The following is a 6000-nucleotide window of genomic DNA, read 5'->3' as shown; positions in this document are numbered from 1 at the left end:
CCTTGACACAGTCTTTAAACCTCTTTTGTTGACCACCAGCATTACACTTTCCATTTTTAAGTTCGGAATAGAGTAGTTGCTTTGGAAGATGATCATCAGGCATCCACACAACATTGCTTCAGCCCTAGTGAATGGTGATTGATGTGGTGGGGGAGGGAATGGCAGACTTTGACTTACTCCTTTTGTTAGCAAAGAAGGAGCCCTTCCATTCACAGAATGCAACAACTGCAAGCCACCTACTGTTCCTACTAACTTCGTCTATGATATATCAATGAATGTCATAAAATATCCCCAAACCAATATATATATATTGTAAGCTGCTCCAACTCAGTTTTGCATGTTGTGAATTTCTCCAGTTTTAACTTGTCTAACCTACTTCTAATACATACACAGTCTATGTTCATTGCACATTTTATTTATCTATTCTAACTGGCATTAGGCAATATAGTGTATTTCTAACACATCTCAAGTCTACCATTACATCACAGGGCAGACGGGCGGAAAGTTGGTTGCTGATTTAGATATCTCTGTGGGTAGGGTTTTTGTTTTTGTTTTTAACTGAAATCTGTTTCTTCAAATCTGCATTCAGCACTCTCTTCTCCTTTGCCAAATGAGACATTCGCCGCAGCCAGCAAAGATCCTGGCCTCTCTTGGCTGGAATTCATCAGCCAAAATAATAATGGGTCCAGGTAGCAGGTGGCCAGTCCTCACGCAGAGAGAATGATGCAGATCAACAGGGCAAGACCCAGCTATTGACATTGGAAACCTCTTGATGCGGCAACAGTTGTCGGGGGGGGGGGGGAGTTCATTCCTAGTAGCTGTGGAGTTAGTCAAGTGAAACCGAGATTTCTGCTAGCCGGTCTTCTTTCTGAATGCTTGATTATAGGAAGGCTGCTGCCTTCTGAGTTGAACCATTGGCTCATTTAGTATTGTCTATCTACACTAAAAGGTAAAGGGACCCCTGACCATTAGGTCCAGTCATGACCGACTCTGGGGTTACAACGCTCATCTCGCTTTACTGGCCGAGGGAGCCGGCATACAGCTTCCGGGTCATGTGGCCAGCATAACTAAGCCACTTCTGGCGAACCAGAGCAGCACACGGAAATGCCGTTTGTCTTCCCGCCGGAGCGGTACCTATTTATCTACTTGCACTTTGATGTGCTTTCGAACTGCTAGGTTGGCAGGAGCAGGGACTGAGCAACAGGAGCTCACCCCGTTGCAGGGATTCGAACCGCCGACCTTCTGATTGGCAAGTCCTAGGCTCTGTGGTTTAACCCACAGCGCCACCTGTAGCTGGCAGCAAATGTCCAGGATTTCGGACAGGAGTCTTTTGCACCCCTGCTGAGAAGGGCCAAGGATTCAACGCAAGTTCTTTTTGCATGCAGAACACGTGCTGTGTCACTGAGTTACGGCCATTCCCCACTTATTAAGAAGAATTAAAGAACTGTGACAGTGAGTGATGTCCACTAGGAATGGGCAATATCTGGTTTCCAACAATATGATATATTATCAGCTAAAAATCATGATATACCAATACAGTGGTAACCTTGGTTTAAGAACAGCTTATGAACAACTTGGATTAAGAATGCCGCAAACCTGGAAGTAGGTGTTTTGGTTTGTGAACTTTGCCTTGGAAGCAGAACAAGTTTCACTTCCTGTTTCAGGCTGTTCCATTTGTAAACCGAGTCCCCCGCAGCTATGGGAAAGCACGTCTTGGTTTAAGGACGCTTTGGTTTAAGAACAGACTTCTGGAATGGATTGAGTTCATAAACCAAGGTTCCACTGTATATCACGATGTCTGAAATAAGTATGTAACTATGTAGAGGTGAACAGGGTAATGTCCTGGCAACTGCTACTACTTAGTAAAACAAATACATTTTTACTTACTTTTAACATATTGTTGCAACTGTTATTTTATCACAGAGCAACAGGGAGAGCAGGAATCAGGAGGGATGTGATGACTGGCTTCATGGCTTTTCCCATATCACAATTTTTTACATAGAGCACGAACACATTGTGATTCACGATACTTCGTCAAATATTATGAAACTGTTACCACAATGTGGACTTCAAACCGGTTTTGGACAATGTATTGATACATCGCCCAGCCCTAATGCCTACTACAGTTGCCTATGAAGGGTCTACACAGTCATAAAGGACATTTAAAATAACAAGCCAATTGCATATAAAAACAGTTTTTTTAAAAAACGATAAATGTGAAAAACAGTTTAAAACCTAACAAAAATCTCTACAGATACAGACTGGAGATAAAGGTTTGAAAAAGCTTGTTGAAAGAGACACATCTTTACCAGAAGCTAAGAAGCGAATAGAGAAGACATCGGTCTGATACACAATGGGATATTCCACTTTCTCTGAGCAGAGAAAACTTGAGACAAAGTAGTTCACCTCAGATAAGATATTTTGTCATCTGCTAGATCTCCCCCATCTACTTCTCAGAACGGTTTATTTAGCAAAATGTATATACCGCTTGATTGTAATAATGCCTCTAATAGTTTGAAAGCAGGTTATTAGGCCATTTTTCAATTTCACCTGCTAGAAACTTTGTAGTACTTTCTTGTGCTGCTTTCATATACTTTTTTTTTTTGCAAAGAAATAAAAATGCTCTCCCAGCACATCTCTTTTATTGCAGGGTCAAATTTAGCCATTCACTTGATGCATCTTAAGACGTTCCTATTCCTAGGATTATTAAGCTTTTCTTCAGATCCATGAAATGCTGGTTTCCATTCAGCTACTTAAAGAACAATGGGAGAGATTTTTCAAATATCTCTCTTCAGTCTTGCCCTTCAGACTCAAACAAATGAAATAGCTCCTGTGTGTGATCGGCTTGTCAATTCAGTTCTTACCATTCTAGTCTTTTCAAAAGGGGTCATATTTTTAGTGTGAGCATTGCTAATAATTATTATTATTATAATTACAACACTATAGTGATTTTAAATGTTCTAAGTGCTATAACAGCCATGTAAGGTAAGACAATTTTATATCCTGCAAATAATGCCTGAGTTCATGGCAGAGAAGATATTTCAACCCTGTGCTTCCTGATCCATCACTCAGACTTTTAGGTAGTATGTTACACCAGCTCTTCTTATGAGTGTCAAATGTTATGTTTTTCTGTTTGTAGGAATGTTCCCCTATCATGTCTGAACCTTAACAAAGCTAGCAGCTCATGTGCCTTCTGCATTTGAGGACTTATACTGGTATGGACACGGGTGGTGCTGTGGGTTAAACCACAGAGCCTAGGACTTGCCGATCAGAAGGTCAGCGGTATTCTTGGTTACAAAATGCAGAAATTAGTTTCAAGCACGTCGTCTGAGTATGGCCTGGAGTCTCAAACATGGTTCAAAAAGGAGGAAGGAAGAGGAAGGGAACAGGAAACAAACAATTACACCTTCCTTTTCAAAGGGGTGTGGGTGGCGCTGTGGGTTAAACCACAGAGCCTAAGACTTGCCGATCAGAAGGTCAGCGGTTCGAATCCCCGCAACGGGGTGAGCTCCCGTTGCTCGGTCCCTGCTCCTGCCAATCTAGCAGTTCGAAAGCACGTCAAAATGCAAGTAGATAAATAGGTACCACTCCGGCGGGAAGGTAAACGGCGTTTCCATGCGCTGCTCTGGTTCGCCAGAAGTGGCTTAGTCATGCTGGCCACGTGACCCGGAAGCTGTACACTGGCTCCCTCGGCCAATAAAGCGAGATGAGCGTTGTAACCCCAGAGTCGGCCACAACTGGACCTAATGGTCAGGGGTCCCTTTACCTTTACCTTTTCAAAGGTAAGGGTGTGTGACCTAGCTGTACCTTCTCTAGGAATTGACCATTCTGTGGTCCTTAAATTTTTCTTACTGGCAATTATGTACAGTCATGTTTGGCTGCATAAAATCTCCCACAGTGAGGTCCTTTATTTAGCAGTATCCTACTAAGCCCTTTCCTTTAAAGTTATTTTGAATTTTTTTGCCACTCTGACCATGGCATTCTGAATAAGCCCCTAATTAGTCAGACATTCCCTGCAGGGAAAATTTTGTTGGTGCATAGCCTTTCCACAAAAAAGTCACGCTCAAAAAGGAACACATCTCAGAATCAACCACTGCCAGAATGATTTCGTAATGACAGCATCATATCAAATACAGCATCATATCAAATACAGTGGTACCTTGGTTACAGATAGGTAGCCGTGTTGGTCTGCCATGGTCAAAACAAAATAAAAAAATTCCTTCCAGTAGCACCTTAAAGACCAACTGAGTTAGTTCTAGGTATGAGCTTTCGTGTGCATGCACACTTCTTCAGATACACTGAAACAGAAGTCACCGGACCCTTCTATATAGTGAGAAGGTGGGGAGGGGTATTACTCAGGAGGGTGGTGGGAATGGGTGATTGGCAGATAGCTGCGATGAGCCTGTTGACGACTCTTAACGACTGCAGTGTATCTGAAGAAGTGTGCATGCACACGAAAGCTCATACCTAGAACTAACTCAGTTGGTCTTTAAGGTGCTACTAGTGGTACCTTGGGTTACATACACTTCAGGTTACATACGCTTCAGGTTACAGACTCCACTAACCCAGAAATAGTACCTTGGGTTAAGAACTTTGTTTCAGGATGAGAACAGAAATCGTGCAGCGGCGGCACAGCAGCAGCAGCAGCAGCAACAGCAGCAGGAGGCCCCATTAGCTAATGTGGTGCTTCAGGTTAAGAACAGTTTCAGGATAAGTATGGACCTCCGGAATGAATTAAGTGCTTAACCCGAGGTACCACTGTATAACAAGACAAAAACGACAACAACATTTCAGTATTATAATCGTAACAGGATCACACCACCAACATGGCACTCCTGGCAATAGCAAAACTATCAAGGGAGCCTGAAAAGTTTGACTTTGGTCCCTCTGCAGCGGTTCTGTTGCAAAGTCTTGTGTAAGACTCTGCCCAGACTGGTTAGCGGAGAGAGATGTTCTGGTCTTGGCTTGAGGCTGCCAAGCCGACATCTGCACTAGGTGATAAGAGCACAACCTGACACAATATAATTGCACGTTTGGCACTTGGCTGCACCTGGAGAGACTCTGAGGACAACCCCCTGCTTCCCAGCTGGTCTGCCTGTCCATCAGGGTCATGTTGCAAGAAGCCGACGATGCTCCATTAGACATGTGCAGAGGAGGAGAAGCGTATCTGGAAGTGCCAGGGAGACTGGCACATGCCCAGTGGCTGGATTCCTGAAGGATTCGTAGCCAGGAGGACTGGAAGGAATGACTGCTTTAGTGCCTGGGTTTTAAAGAGGAAAAGAAGTCACCAAAAACTACCACTTGCTCTCAGCTCTCATCTTTATAACAGTAATATCAGGGTCTTTTCCAAGGAGTCTTCTCTTCTCATGAGGTGGCCAAAGTATTGGAGCCTCAGCTTCAGGATCTGTCCTTCCAGTGAGCACTCAGGGCTGATTTCCTTCAGAATGGAGAGGTTTGATCTTCTTGCAGTCCATGGGATTCTCATGTTTAGATACTAAATGTTTTTTAAGCAGACACTGTAGAAACCTGTCAGGATTAAGCATGGACCAACGGTATCAAATAGTATGGGAAACAGCCTTATTAGAAAACTAAGCAATAAACTGAAGCTGACATGGGGAAAATAGAATAAGACGCCTTCACCCTGGTATGGCTCCCCTTTATCACATACACAGCCCAACAAGACGACAAGAATCCCCCGACAGCATGCAAATCAATCTGGCTAACCTGATCCACACACACCCACACACCTGCTCTCACACAAAAACAATTCTCACTACAGCCAACCAAAGACAACCAACCATACTCTAGGCCCGCCGCAATCTCTCTCACAACCAAGGAAATACAACAAGCAAATAGTAAGAGAACGCATACAAGTAACGCTGACACAAAAGCCCACACATACACTAAGTAGAATAATAGAAACATAATCATCAGGACCAACCTCACCCCCTTTTCCTTCTTCTTCCGAATTGTTTAAACCAGTTCATAAACCAAGAACTT

The sequence above is a fragment of the Podarcis erhardii genome, assembly GCF_964252035.2.
Source record: "Podarcis erhardii genome assembly, chromosome: 3".
Classification (NCBI taxonomy): Eukaryota; Metazoa; Chordata; class Lepidosauria; order Squamata; family Lacertidae; genus Podarcis; species Podarcis erhardii.
Note: the sequence above shows the minus strand (reverse complement) of the source record.